Source organism: Diceros bicornis, chromosome 34 (genome assembly GCF_020826845.1).
Source record: "Diceros bicornis minor isolate mBicDic1 chromosome 34, mDicBic1.mat.cur, whole genome shotgun sequence".
NCBI lineage: Eukaryota > Metazoa > Chordata > Mammalia > Perissodactyla > Rhinocerotidae > Diceros > Diceros bicornis.
This window is the reverse complement of record NC_080773.1, coordinates 26,384,010-26,399,935: the sequence shown is the minus strand read 5'-3', so window position 1 is coordinate 26,399,935 and position 15,926 is coordinate 26,384,010. Positions and strand designations below refer to the sequence as shown.

At 46.3% G+C, this 15,926-nt stretch overlaps 1 pseudogene; it reads right to left on the bottom strand.

Annotated features, from left to right (window-relative positions):
* Positions 1–800: 800 nt before the first annotated feature.
* On the bottom strand, positions 801–7,566 carry LOC131397227 (sialic acid-binding Ig-like lectin 8; annotated as a pseudogene).
* Positions 7,567–15,926: the final 8,360 nt, after the last annotated feature.

The window sequence follows — 15,926 nt, the reverse complement described above, 5'->3', positions numbered from 1 at the left end:
TTCTGACAACAAAGGAAACCATCAACAAAACAAAAAGACAACCTAACAATTGGGAGAAGATATTTGCAAACCATACATTTGTAGGATTTTTAATGCCACATTCAAATCTTTGATTTCTTTCCACCAAGGCTACTTTAAGAAGTGACTGCTGTGATATCTTCCTGTCTTTGTTTGGGTGCAGAAGGTAAATTTTGGGATCCTGTTGTTTCATTCATCAGATGGTCGTGTGAGCATTTGGGAACCTTCCTCATTTGTTTGGTTTGTCTCTATAGGGGAGACCATGAGCTGCTGTTTGACTTTCCAGTTCTCAACCCAGAAGCCCACTCTTGAGCTCAGCTTTCAAAGACAGAGGCAGAGGAAGGTCCAGCGGGAGGGCATTCCAGGAGGAAGGACCTCAGCGTGCAAGGGCAGAGATCTGACGCTGGTCCCCTCCAGAGTCAGGAGAAAGTCCCAGTAGGACCTTTCTGTTCAAAGCGCAGGGATCCCGTGTGTATTCAGCATGCGTTTTGTGCCAGAGGCTGTGACAGGATTTTGCTCTCAGAATTTGTCATCACAACCTTGCAGATAGTGTCTCTCATTTGTGTTTCACAGAACAGGAGACTGAGTCACAGAAAGGTAGCATTTGTTCTGTCACTTAGGAAAGGGGCAGAATGTGACTCGAACTTGGAATTCTTTGGTTCCAAATCCTGCATTCTTTCCAGTATTTAGAGGGATTTTGAACTCTACAGGAATCAGCCCTGACTTTTCTTTACCCTGCAGGGGCCGTTATCCCTCAAGCCAGGGCCAAGTCTCTGCATTTCTCACCGGTGGATCTTGATCTCTGACTACTCAATACCAGCGGCATCCTGTTCCTGTGGATCCTAAGGCTTCATCCCATGAAAGCTGAGGGATGCATAATGGAGCTCTTCGTCCTCCCCTGAGCAGGGGGCACACACATCTGGGGGAGAGAGGTCTGGGGGGCCGTCTTCCTGGGATTCAATCAGGGGACCCTGAGTGGAGGGAGAGAGAAGAGAATGAGAGTGGAACAACAGAGACAGGATAAGGCAGGAAAGCCCAAGAATTCCTCCTTCCATTCATCCCACACACATTTTTGTTGAGATCTCCTTGATTCATGCTTTCCTTGAATATTTAATACTTAATGAGCATCTTATTTGTTGCTTACTAATTTCATTAACTTCTCACAACAGCCTCATAAGAAACATACTATTATTGTCTCCATTTTATAGATATGAAAACTGAGGTTGTACCAAGTAAGTAGCATGCTCAAAGCCCTTGGTGAAACCAGGATCCCATCCTGTTCTTTCTGACCCCAAAGCTTGAGGCCCCCTGTGTGAGGCCCTCATCTCGGTGCTGGATATACTGCGAGGAATGGGGCAGGCGCAGGCCCTGACCTCATGCAGCTTACTCTTTTATTGAGGGAGGCAGCAAAACATGTGAGTTAAACTAATAAATATCTAATTATAAGTTATTATGTGATAGAAAGTAACTAGGTAAGTGAGAATTACAGGTCCTTGCATCAGGCATGGCACCCGTCATTGGGAAAGTCACAGTTTCACGGGAGGCCAAGAGAGGCAAAGAAATTATGTCCCTGTGGTAGGCAGAGAGCAGCCCCCCAAAGATGTCCGCATCCTAATCCCCTGGAACATGTGAATGCGCTACATTACATGGCAAAAGGGACTTTGCAGATTGGGTTAAGTCAAGCGTAATGAGGTGTGGAGATCCTCCTGGATTACGTGGCCGGACCCGATGTAATCACAAGGGTCTTGACAAGTGAAAGAAGGAGGCAGAGAGAGATTTGAAGATTCTGTGCTTCTGGCTTTGAAGACGGAGGAAAGAGGCATGAAACAAGGAACGCAGGCGCCCTCTAGAGGCTGGAAAAGGCAAGAAAATGCATTTCCCCCTGGAGCCTCCAGAAGGAACGTAGCCCTGCCTGCCAATGCCTTCATTTTAGCCCAGTGAAACCCGTTTTGGACTTGTGACCTTCAGAACTGTAAGATAATAAATTTATGTTGCTGGAAGCCACTGAATTTGTGTTGATTCATGACAGCAGCAACAAGAAAGTAACACAGACTCACATAGAGCGAGTGACAGGCGCTGCCTGAGGAGCATCCTTCTTTGCTGCTCCTCTTGGCAACAGAACTGTTCAACAGAATTGTTAATGTTTGTGCTCTTCCTGTTCTCTCCTGATTGTTCAAATTAAGGTTCTCACACACACACAACCACTTCCCGACACTGCTGTTTTCAAGCACACCAGTGACCTCTGCTGGTGAATCCAAATGGTCACATTTCAGTCCTCACCTCTCTGGACTTTGCAGCAGCAGGTCATCCAGGAGCATGGCGTCCCTAGATGAAAGCCCTTCTTTACTTAACTACAAGATACCACACTTTCCCAGGTCCACGGACCTCACTGGCAGCCCCGTTGCTGGCTGCTCTCCAACCAAAGGGAGAACGAAGAGCATTAGAGGAGGGAGGACCAGCCCATTCACAGACCCAGAGGCACTAGTAACCTTGTTCTGGTTGATGACGATGAAAAGTCCAAGGCGGATGGAGTAGAACGGGAGGTGGGGGGAGTGGAGGAAGTGGACTGCACAGTGGGGCTGGGATCAGGGTGAGGGAAGAGAGGGACTCGCCAAAATGCAAAATTAAAAGAGTAGCCGAAAACCTCAGTAATTCAGATAAAAAATGTTTGAATGCGAGATTTGTAAATCAAAAAAATGCAGAAAACAACAAAAAAAACCTGGAGAATAAAAATCAAGAATGTAAATAACCCAGGATTAGTAAGAGTGCCCTCAGAACCACTTGGAGTCTGAGGCAGAAGAAAAAATATGTGCCCCGTGTATATGTTTTTATGTAATTTTAACGTTCATTTTTTCTATAACATTCAAATATTATTAAACACTTGAAAAGTGCTGTGTATTAAAACATTTTTAAGTCTAAAGGTTTTATGTGTACTCAAATCAGAATTTGTTATAATTTTGCTTTCCTGGCTTTACTGGAAACAAACGCAGAGAGAATATTTTCAAATTCTCCTTCTCTGCTTCTCTCCTTTTCAACTGAGAATACTGCCACGTGTGACAATTTCCCTTGACCAAGTTATGATCCCAGGGAATTATCAACTGACTTCAGTCGACTGATTCTGCCATTATTTACATTTTTGATATTTTGCACATCATTAATTTTGTTTATTAAAAATAGTGTATTAAGATAGTACTTATCTCGGTTACTGAGATTTCTTGAATCCCCTTAAGATCTGCATCTGAGGTGAGTGCCTCACTCTCCTCACCCTAACCCTGGCCCTTCTGGAGAGGTAGGTGCTGAGAGGCCGGAATATGCAGGGCTACAGGCTGAGGAGTGTGAGCTTCATTCTCTAGGTCAGAGGGTGGCAAACTACAGGCCATGAGTCAAATCTGGCCCCATACTTGTGTTGGTAAATAAAGCTTTATTGGAACACAGCAACGCTCATTCATTTACATATGGTCTGAGGCTGCATCCATGCTGCAGTAGCAGAGTTGAGTGGCCGCAACAGACACTCTGTCAGCCCACAAAGCCAAAAGTATTTACCATCTGTCCCTTGAAAGAAAAACTTTGCTGGCCTCTGTTCTAGATGATGGGGGCAAACAGATGCTCAAAAGCAGAGGAATTGGACAATGATGGCTTTTAGATGATCGCTGTGTGTGAGAGATGGGAGGTGAGTGGCAGAGAGATGAGGGGTCCAGGAAAGAGATCTTCAAGTCTCAGCAATGACGGGGGTCAAGTTGGAGAGAGGGAGACTGATGCTACCTGTTCTTAACTGGAAAAATGAACATGACGTGGTGAATTTTTAGCTGTAGCTGAAGAAAGGGATAGAGAGAAAGTGACTCCTCTGTGCATGGACTGAAGGAAAGAAGTGGGAGCTGTCATGCTGTCAGCAAGTTGAGGTATCCAGCGTGGGGGGAGGAGGCGGAGGAGATGAGAAGAGCTACATGGCCATGCTGGGTGGGTCAATCCAGGGGGCCCTTCTAGAGGAGGTGTCCAGGCAGGATGCCGGATTGGGAGATGTCCAGGTCACTCACCTGGGAGAATGAGCTCATGAGAGCATTTGCACACTCCATCCCCGTGTCCCTCACGCTCGCTGCTGGCCTTGCTGCTTTTCTCCTGCAGGACCTCACTCAGTGAGAAGAGACCAGAGAGCCTTTCAGTCTGGTCAGCTCAGGGTGCAGTGGGCAGACCGACCCCTCCTCTGTTCTCTCTTAAGGGGCTGGAGTGGTAACTGAGGTGGGAGAGGGGTGGTCCCATCCCAGAGACACCAGGTTGAGAACAAAGCTCCCCCCTCCTGGACAGTGGGGTCAGTGATTTGTGACAGACTCACCTGGGTGCCAGGGACCTCATTCCTGCCTTTGATTCAGGCTCTGGACCCACCCAGTCCCTCCAGCTCTGGGTTCAGGGATCCGTGGCTGCCTGCCCTTCCCACCCCAGGGCTCTCCCTCCCTCCCCAGGTCGCTGCTCACATGATGACGATGACGCAGAAGGACAGGAAGAGCAGGCCTGTAGCACCTGCTCCCCCCATGGCCCCCAGCTCCACTCCTGAAAATGACCACGCTTTTCCTGCAGACAAATTGGGTTATTGGTGATTCCCTTATGAGAACTTGGTCTAGTCTCCTCCAACATCCTGTAGGGCCCCACACTTCTGTGTTCAGGCCCCTTTGCCAGATACAGGAACAGGGACATGGGTTGGGGAGGGGCAGGGGTTGGATGAGGAGAGTGAGACATACAAGAGCTGGGTTGCAGCCTGTCTTTATTTAAAATGTTGACATTTTGTTCATTGTGGCATTTATTTTGCATTCATTTTTAAATAAAAAATATTGCATCATAATATTAGTTTTTATTGCTGTGATTTTTTTGGCTTCTCTTTAAATTTTGGACCCATGGTAAGTGCCTCACTCGCCTGACCCTCACCCCAGTCCCGCAAAGCTGGGACCTTGTGTCCCCAGACACACCTGTCCAGGCGCCAGCCCCTCTCCTACAAGACCCACCTCCTTCTCTGGCTCCCCCTCCAGCCCTCGCCCCACCCCACAGCCCTGTCCTGGCAAGAAGACGACAGTGACCCTCTGAGTCCCAGGGAAGTTCCAGGCCTCACATCCCAGCACAGACCAGAGCTGAGCTCCCCTCTGAAGCTCAGGGGGCTACTGGCTGGACTGTGGGGTGGGGTGGGTGCTGTCCTCCTCCTCCAGCCCCTCCCCCTTCCACCAGTGCACTCACTCTGCAGAGAGAGGCTCAGGGAGACATGCAGGGAGCCCCGAGGGTGCTGAGCTTGGCAGGTGAATTCACCCTCATGCCCTGACTCCACCTGGGGCAGCTCCAGGACCCCAGGGTTTGAGGGCTGTGAGGGGCTCAGGGTCTGGCTCCCACGGGTCCAGCTCAGCCTGACTGGGGGATTGCTGGTGACAACACAGACCAGGCGCAAGGACTGGCCCTCCAGGACTGAAAGAGATGAGCCATTCTTCAGAATTGTGGGTGCTGCAGAAGAAGAGACAGAAGGTCAGAGTGAAAAAGAGATCAAAAGAGGAAGAATGCAGAAGGAGGCTGAATGAGGACAGACACAGAGATATAAGCCGAGGTGCAGGAAAATGCTCACTTTCACCCCTCCCTTGTGGGACTGTAAACTTGTCCATCTTCCTTACAGAACAACTTGGCCACATCTCTCAAAATTGGAAAGAACATTTGAAACAGCTATATTTTGCTTTTTGGAACTTTTCCCACAGACTTGCACACACACTTGTGAAAGGAGACACAAGATAGTTCATTGCAGCATTTCTGTTAATAGAATAAAATGTACGCCATTATTTTCCATTAACAGAACATGCATATAAATCAGAAACCAGCCGGCCCATGGAATACTGAAAGTCACGGAGAAGAATGAGGAGAGTCTGTATTGCTGATATCCAAGGACCCCTAAGATCCTTTACGTGAACAAACCAAGGCTCAGAGCAGCCTATGGACACTGGTCACTTCCCGGGGAGGACTGGGCATCTGAGGACAAACTCTACTGTGAATTTTGAATTTTTGAGCATGTGAATATGTTACCTGTTCGAAAGTACTTAAATAAGCAACTGGAAGGGAAAATTAAAAGATAAAGCTGGGAGAGTCATCAAGAGACAAATGATAAGGGGCCTCGAGACGTGAGCTCTGCTGTAGGAATGTTGCCCTTTTCTCCTTGTGGAGCTGAGGGAGATCGAGAAGTCTGAGGAGAGTGAGGGGTCAATGGGGGCCATGGAGGCTGAGGATGGGAGGGGCCACGGTGATCACCCACAAGGGGTGCTCTGGTCACCACGTTGAACCCAGCGTGAGGCAGGGACCTTGGGAGGCGGCTCCGTCCTACCTGTGCTGTTTCTTTGGAAGATAGTTACAGTCAAGTTCTGTGGAGAATCTGGGAGAGAAAGACATGGTGGACCCGCGTGAGTGTTGAGGGCTGAGTGGACATCGGCCCTTGTCCCCAGGAGCTGCATAAATGGGAGAAGGGTGGAGGCAGGCATCCTCAGGACCCCCTCCCAGCCTGGATTCTGGGACCCAACACCCAGTGTCTAAGGCCATCACATTTCCATCCCCATTGCCCTCAGGACCCCATCATGGACTGGGGCATCCTGGCCCAGCACTCACAGGACACGTTGAGGTGGACGGTACTCGTCCTCGTCACTCCAGCCATAGTCGGGGTCACCTGACAGGTGAGGCTGGTGCCGTGGTCCTGGGGCCGTGAGGTGAGGGTGAGCACCAAGGAGAGGTGAGTCCTGGGGCCCAGGGAGGTGAGGGCAGCTGATGTCCAGGAGAAGATGAGGGGTGTGCCCCGCTCACAGCCCCATGGCACAGAGCAGGTCAGGTTCCTGGGGTGGCCGGACTCCAGGGTTCCTGAGATGAGGATGTCAGGCGTCTGGGTCAAGGCTGGTGGGAGAGAAAAACACATGAGAATCAGTAGGGAGGGTGTGAGGTGCAGCCATGAGAGAAGACTCAAGCTTCAGTCCAGCTCCTGCCTCTAAACTCTGACAATCTCTACCCCCAACCTCTCCCAGGAGTGGAGTCTTATCCCAGTCATGTCCTGGGACTCCCATGTCCTTCCCCTGTGGTCTGTCCTGGAGCCCCCTCCTTACCCATCACATGGACAGAGAGACGGTTGTCTTTGTATTTGTATTTTGTATTTCCTCTCTCCACCCAATAAAAGTATTTTCCGTCATCACTCCTCCTGGCATCTCTGATGTCCAGGGAGCAGTCGTAGGTCCGGGGGTCCCCAAGGAGGTGGAATCGGCCCCGGGTCTCCTCCTGTGCTTTACGATCTGGGTTGTTTGTCGCCACTGGAACATCTTGCTCTGTGTTGGCTCCTTCCCGGAACCAGTAGCCATGAGCTGGAGTAGAGTCATTCCAGCCATCCTGGGGGTAGGAGACAGTGCAGGGCACCCGCACACACAGACCCTCCTGCACCATCACTGACTCCTGCACTTGCAGCTTGTAATCCTTGTCATTTTTCCAGGGCTCCGTCTGGCCCTCGGCCCCCTCCATCCACCAGAGTAGGGCCAGCAGCAGCAGCAGCAGCAGCATGTCTGGGGTTGGCAGTCTTAGGTTCCTCCAGGGAAAGTCTGTTTCTCAGTGTTCTCTATCGGGAACTAAAAGTTGCAAGATTTAGAGGAGGCTCTTCCAAGAAGATGAGGGTGAGGTAGGAACAGTGACCCTTCTCAGAGGAGGAACTTCACACCCAGACAGAGCTGGGCCTGGGACAGCTCATAGTGTCAATCATCCACCACCCCTTCACATCCACTCATGGGGATCCTGGGCCAGAGAGGGTGAGATCCCCACCCATATTCACACCTCATGCAGGGCGTGAGTCTCATCTCTGGCCTTCCAGTCGATGCCCTTGCCCTCAGGAGTACATTTTCTGTAAAGGAAAAATGTCTCTTTTGTAATCAGATCTCCTATTTCAAGCCTATAAACATTTCTAGAGTTTGATCCAGTCAGGGGTGCAACTCAAGGACAAAGGAGATGAAGGAACCAACTGTCCTCCCTCCCTCCCTCAGCATCCACATGGTGGACATCTTCTCTTGATCATGAGGTCACACACCAGCCCTGGCTGCTACCCTGAGAGTCACTGTCCAGTGGGGAGACAATCAGTATCCCGGAACCAGATCCTCCCTGTGATGGGAAGACATGGAGACACGTGTAGGAGACACAGTGTGAGTAACGTTAGCTTGGGGGTCGTCCACCCTCAGGGATGGTGAGGATTTCCTGAGGGGCGAGACACACACCTAAGTTCACAGAAGGTTATTTTTAACTGTGTGGTGGGGGCTGGGAGGAAGTGATGGGATCCTGGAAGATGATGCCTCCTCAGACCCATGTTTATTTTCTTGAAATATTTTTGGGTGAAACATAAGACATACAGAGAAGTGTCCCCAAAACAACAGCTCAGTGATTCATCAAAAATTAATACCTTTCATGAAATATAATGTTGGGAGCACCAAGGACCTCCCCCTTGGTCCCCCTCTGTATCCCCACACCCCACTCCACCCAAGGAGACCCACACTCACTGTAATGCTATTTTACTCCTTGATTTTGTCTATAGTTTTATCATCCAAGCATGCTGCCTTTAATACCATGGCTTTGCACACACTGTACTTAAGACTTTCTATACATAGAAAAAATTACAGTTTGTTTTCTTCTATTCTTCACAAATCTGCCCATCCCATATTATCACGTTCCCAGAACTATCACACAAAACCAGAGTACAGTCAGTGCTGTGATCATGGAGAAGGAAAGTGCAGGGTTTCAGCCTGCATAGACACTCCCACACCATCAACATTTCCTGCATTTTCAGCTGGAATCTCAGCCTGCAGCCCCATCCCCCTGCCGGGCCCCCTTGTCCTGGCCACTCACTCTTTCCTTGTTGGGACAGTTGCAGCATCTGTGGTCAGAAAGACTTGCCCATTCTCTGCCTGTTTCCCATGGTCCCCAATTTGCAAAGAAAAGCAGAAGAAGGGGAAAGAGAGACATGAGGAAGCCTCAGAGAATCTGTGTGCAAAAGAGGAACTATGACCAACAGGCCATCAGAGCTGGAGGACATTCTAGTCCCCGTTCTCCAGTTTGCAGAAGAAGGCAATGAGGTCCAGAGTGGGCAAGTGACCCGGCTGAATCACACAGGTACCATGTATTATGTGCCATTGATTACACGGGAACCCACTTCAACAATTTTTGTCTGCCCAGGTTTCATTGGGCTGGAAGACAGGAAGCTTATCTTAATCAGAAAGGGAAGAATTGTCAACTCAACCCATGAGGTGAGGGAGGAAATTTCTTTCATTTACTCATTCATCCATCAAACAACCATGTGCACTGTGCCTTCAGTTTTCCAGTAAAGGGGTGAAATGACAGACCTAGCCCTTGCCTTTGAGGAGAACAACAAATGGTCGGGACAGACAAGTAACCTGACAATCCCAGTGCCATAGGATAGATGGCTCTGAGGAGTGAAACCCACGTGGTGTGGGAGGGGCTCTTGCTCTTCTGGACTGGAAGGTGAGTCTCAGGGAGGACTGGGCCAAGTAGACATGGTAAAAGCTCTCAGGCAGTCACGAGGGATGTGAATTCCACATTTGACCCTGGTACCCTGGGAATTCTTTGACTCTCAGGTATTATGTTCTCAATCCCACTCACTCCCCCCCTGTGCTGGAGATCCTCTGCCGGCTACCAAGTTCTGTGCTCTGTTTGTGATCAACCCCACCTCTGCCTCAGCAGGGATAGGGCCACCATCCATAGGGGGCGCCCCCTCTGTCTGTCGAGGACTTACCTGGCTCCTGGGGATCCCTAGGAAAAGACCAAGGTGCTGTCCGTGGTGCTGAATCAGAGCTAAGTGCTGACTTTGGAGATGTCTGCAGCTCTGTAGGGGGGCCTGATAACATAGCACAGGGACCTTATGTTTGGAGTCAGGAGAGTGAAGGTATCAGATGTGCTGGGAAGGGCTCAGGTCTACCTGGCAGGAGGGGCTGAGGGAAAGGGAAGATCTGTACTTCCCCTCCTTGCCCTGTCCACCCTCAGGAATGTCCTGTGAACAATGCCAGGCTATTGTCACTGGTCCCAGTGCAGGGAAGGTGAAGGCTCTATGCTGACCCTTTACATCTCTGTTCCCATTTCATTTTCCCAGCATCCCTGATAGAGAGGGGTAATCCCTTCATCAGATAGAGAAGGGAGCTGACACTCAGGCGGGTGAGTAGCCATAGGAACTAATCTCCAAAGACGACTCCACACAATCCCGCCCCTCCATTATACAAACACAGTGATCCTCTCCTTACAAGATGCAGTTTGTTATTATTATCTTCTCCTCTTGAACCTACATTGGGTCCATGACTGCATGCCCAGTGTAATGTGGATGACAAGATGTTCTGAGAGTCACACAACTCAGACATTAAGAAGGCCTGACAGCTTCCACTCCTGCCCCGTGGATCTCTGGGCATCTGTGAAGCAATCCAGGGACTCTGATGGAAAGAGAGGCTACATAGAGGAACCCTGATGGGTCAAACATCCAGTCCGAGTCACTGCCACCATCCAACAGGACTGCCTGAAAGAGCCCAAAGCAATACTAGGAATGATACTACCAAGCCAGGCTCTGGCCAATTTATAGCTCTATGAAACAGAATAAAATGATTGTTTGGGCCACTGAGATTTAGAGTGGTTTCATATTCAAAAAAAGATAAATGAGACTGTAACCACAAAAATCATAGCTAATACGGAAAAAGTAAACCTGACAAATTTTTCCTCATACTGTATTTAAAAGATGAGTTTAAGAGGGTGATATGAAAGCTTCTGTGAAGATACCTGTGGAGGCTTTGCCAGGCTAAAACTACATTTCCCAGAATCCGTTTCCCTATTTGCTTCCAGGTTAAAGTTGGCCCACAGACAGAGGAGAAGTAGAAGCCGCAGCCACCAGGATCTGAGGGTCAGTGGAGGGGCAGGTGCTTTTGCAGGTGTCACTCATCATCCCTGATCTGTTGGCTCATCTTGCTGACGAGACACAACAGATGCTCAACTGCTGAGATGCAAGGAGGGTGGTGGGGGAAGCCACTGGCTAGACTTCAGGGAACAAGAACCATCAAGCCTCAGCCCATGGATTGGTGATCCAGGTGGACATAGGTGGCCCAGAGAGATGTTTACAGTGGCGTGCAAAATACAGGACAAGAGCATATTAAGACATTATCCCAGGTCTCTTTGACCTGACAACTAGGGCTGTTTGTCCATTCATAGGAGCACCATCTTCCTCTGAACAAAGCGCAGGCAACAGCACTTCTCAGTACTCAGTTTTCAATGCCCAGCTGTGTGTGTGTCTGTCTGTCTGTCTGCCTGTGTGCATATCCTGAGTATTGGGCTCCCAGGCCAGTGTGATGGTCAATTTTATGTGTCAACTTGACTGGGACATGGGATGCGCAAATTAGATGTTATTTGCGGGTGTGTCTGTGACGGTGCTTCCAGAGAAAATTGGCATTAAAATTGGTGTACTCAGTAAATAAATTGTTCTCCTCAATGGAGGTGACATCATCAAATCCATTGAGGGCCAGTATAGAACAAAAAGGGATGCCGGTCAGATTTCCAGGGTAACTGGATTCCAGCATCCCTGGGAAATGGATCTCAGGTATTTGGGTCAAGGCTAGGGAAGATAAAAGGGCTGACTTTGGTTTGGGGAGGGAACTCCCTCTGCTGGAGCCTCCCAGGGTCCTTGAAGGCTTCCAATGACCTTGGATGTGAAAAAAAGTCTCCTTTTCTGGAACTTACCCTGCCTGTCACATTCAGGAACAGCTTATTGTTTTGTAACTGTATTTCAGGTAATAACCTCTCTTCCCTTGAAAGAAGAGTGCCCTCTTGTCTCCATTATGTACATCTCCAATGCTCAGGGAGCAGTTGTAGGTCTGAAGATCACCAAGGAGGTGAAGTGGAATCATTCCTGAGTCTTCTCCTGCACTTCTGGGTTGAGGTCATTTGTAGCCACTGAGGCATTCTGTCAAGGAGTGGGGCCCCATATGGACACCAGTAGCCATGAGCTCGGTCAGAATCCATCCAGTAGAAATTTGGGTAGGAAATGGTGCAGGTCACAAGGACACACAATCTCTCCTGCACTGTCACCAGCTCCTGAATCTCAAGTTCATATTTTGGACCTGAGCCAAAGCTGCTACAGAGAAGGAGACTCAGACTCTACCCTCAATCCCCACTCTGGACCCCTCAGCCTCCTGGTGCACTCACCTTCCTACAGCATGGACTGCAGCAGCACTACCAGCAGTAGAAGCATCTATTGAACCATAAATCTCTGGGACAGTCTGGTCATCAGAGTCCCTTACTATGGGAAGAACAGTTTGGGAAAAACAAGAGTAAACCACAAAAGGAAGCCAGTGAACATGAACAGGATAGTAATTGTGCACATAAGTGTAACTTCAGACCCACAGCTGCTAGAGATAAGGAGGTTCTTGGAGATCAGCCATAGCCACTTCCCTATTCTGTAGAGCTCAATATAGGTCTAGAGAAAGCAAAAGTCACACTGGCTGATGCGACTTTCATACTCAGAAGAGTTTACGAAAAATTGGAATTATTTCTACTTTGCACATTCAGAACTTCCTAGTGAATTTTTTCCCTGGAAAATGTTTCCCAGTGAATCAATTCCTCTATGGATCCAAGCCTATTTGGATTTTTCATTTGTTCTTGAGACAGATTCCATAAATTATATTTTTCTTATTATTTTATATATCATCTGAACTTGAAATGGATTAGCATATATTTGCGTGAAATATCTCTTATTTTGTTCGTAAATCAAGTGATTGAAGCAAAACATACATAGAGAAAACAGTTCAGATTATAGAGATACACTTGATCAGGTTTCAAGGTGATGACATTCCTGGAACAACCACCTTGATCAAGAAGCCCCACCAAAACCCATTTCTAGTTACTCCTCCCCCATCCCCCCAAAAAGTAACCAATGTAATGACTTCTATCATCATGGATTATCTTTATCTGTTTTTGATTTTTCAGTAATTGAGATCTTCCATTATGTGTTCTTTTGTGTCTGGCTGCCTGTGCTCAACATTTTTGTTGTGAGAGTTACTCACATGCCAGCAGTTAATTCATTCTCACTGTTGAAGGAATTCCATTGTGTGCATATACCACACTCCATATAACCCATCTACTTTTGATGGATGTTTGGGTTATTTCTAGACTGGATCTATTCTGAAGAGTGCTGCTATAATCATGTCTTTTGGTATAAATACACCATTTGGTTGGGTATACGTGTAGAGTGGCATTTCTCAGTAATGGGGTACTTGCATATTCAGTTTCAGTAAGTACTTCCAGACAGTTTTCCAAAGTAATTATAAAATTTACATTCCAATCGTGAGCATATGAGAGTTCCAGCGGTTTCAATTCTAGACTATACTTGGTATTTCCTTGTTCTTTTTTTTGTTTTGTTTTGTTTTCATTTTAACCATGTTAAAGATACGTGGAATTTCCTTGTGGGTTTAATTTGCATTTCACTGATGACTAATAAGATTGGGAAATGTCACATATTTATGGGGAATTTGAACATCTTCCTCTGTGAAGGGTTTAAGCTGTTTTCTAATTTTTCTCTTTGGTTTTGATCTTTTTCTTGTCAACTTTTGGAAGATACTTAAATACTCTGTATAAAAGTTATTTCTTGGATATTTTTATTGCAAATATCTTCTTCATGGCATCTTTAGAAATAGAATTTCTTAATTCTAATGTAGTTAAGTTTATCAATCTTTTCTTTCATTATTAATAAATATTTGCCTTCTTTAAGTAATCTTTGCATATCCTCAAGAATACACAGGTGATTTTCTAATAAAATACCGGAAGTTTTACTATTTACATTTATATATCTCAACAGTTAGTAGTGATTATCATGTATTGTGTAATGTATGTGTTACCATTCATTTTTTCCCATATGCATATCCAATGGATCCACCACTGTTTCTGAAAGGGACATCTTTTCCCCTAATTATATTACCTAGGTATAGCTCTTGTCATAAATCAAGTAATTTTATATGTGTAGGTTTGATTCTGAATATTCTATTCTGTTCTATTGGTCTATCCTAGTAATAGGCCCACATGACCTTAATTAATGTACGGTTATAACAGGTCTTGATGTCTTGTAATATGAATATACTACAACTTTTTACTTTTTCATTATTTTTTTGCCTCTTCTAGGTCCTTTCCAACGAATTAAGACTTTCTAGATAATGATTGGCACCATATTCAATCGATTGGGCAAGAACATGGAAGGAGAACCTCTCTGAGAAACAAGGTCAAAGGGAAGACCAAAGCTAAATTTGGGGAAATAAAACATTAAAAACTCCTTCCAAAACCCAAATATAATCCTAAGTAATGATAGAAGAATTTGAAGCTCTGGTGACTGAAGGTAACTACACAAACCACAAAACCAAAATCCAGCTCAATTATGACTGGGTTGATTCAGAATTCAACATCAATATCCCAACTGAAGAAGTGACAGGCCCACTTCCAGGTATAAACACTGCTAATCTCAGTCTCTACTCTTCTCAACATGATGTCCAAGATTCAATAAAAAGTTATTAAGTGGACAAAAGTATAAATAGCAACCGCCTACCAAGAGGAAAATCAATCAACAGAAGCCAGCTCAGATACGACAAGATGTTGCAACTATCAGATGGGAACATTTAACATAAGGATAATTAAGTTAAAAGCTCTAGTGAAAAGGTGGGGGAAATGCACGATCATATGGAGAATTTCAAAAGCAAGATGAAAATTGTAAGAAAGAGATAAATGGAAACGGAGGAAATTTTTAAAATATGATAAAAGAAGCAAAGAATGCCTTTGATGGGCTCAATAGACTTGACAAAACAAAGGAAAGAATAAGTAAATTTTCAGATTGATCGACAGAAATTACCCAAACTGAAACAAAATGTTTCAGTAAGGGAACTGGGAAAACATCAAATTTTTATTTAACTATTTTTTCAAAAGTACCAAAGAGAGTAAAACTATAAACCCATTACCTAGACTTAACAATTATTCACATTTTTCTTGAGCTTTTATGAGTCACTATTGTGTCTTAGTAAGTCTTTCTGTATTGTAAACACTTGAAAGGAATCTTCTTCTGTACCTACATTATAATTGCTTCCAGACTGGGTTCTTTGGCTTGCACAGCCTTTTTTGTTTCTGCCCCGTTTCTGGCGTAGTATGTTTACATAGTGTTCATGTGATTATTTTTCATATTCTGATGCTTAACACAAACAGTTTGGCCAAACATTGCATCTGCCCTCTGCACTCTCAGCTAGTGTTTGGGGAGTGGGTGTTGCTTTCAATCAACTTCATGACACCTAAGCATCTGAGGTTGACGGAAGCAAAGGGGAGACAAAGAGGGTAAAACTAAAATGGGATTCAGCACAGACCTCCAGGGGTGCAGGACTTGACTCTATTTTATGACACTCCAACCTTCACTAGGGAACTCTCCATCAGTCCAGAGGTGTATCCCACATTGGGGTTTCTCTTTGAACCCCAACTCAGAACAGTGTGACGGAAGATGGAAAGCTCTGGCCACCCTCAGATGCACCCCCAATGATATGAATGGTTTCTTCTTTGGAAGTCTTTTCATTGATTTTATTCAGGTCTGATCACTCATATGAATGAGCCTATGTGCCTATTGGAAGATTTCGTGAAAATTCTCAGAGTTCTCTCAGCCCAACTTTGCCCCTTATATTCCTACTTCTGGGGAAGAGGTAATTATAGAGAGTCAGGAATTTTTCAGTGCCACACTACAAACTTCTGACTCTTTCCGTTTGACCCCTTTAAGAAGTATATGGTGTGATTTTTTTATTCATTACGTGGTGTGGATGTTGCTGGTGACATTTCAGCTCCTTTGATTGAGATATCCTGTGTTCATTTAATACATG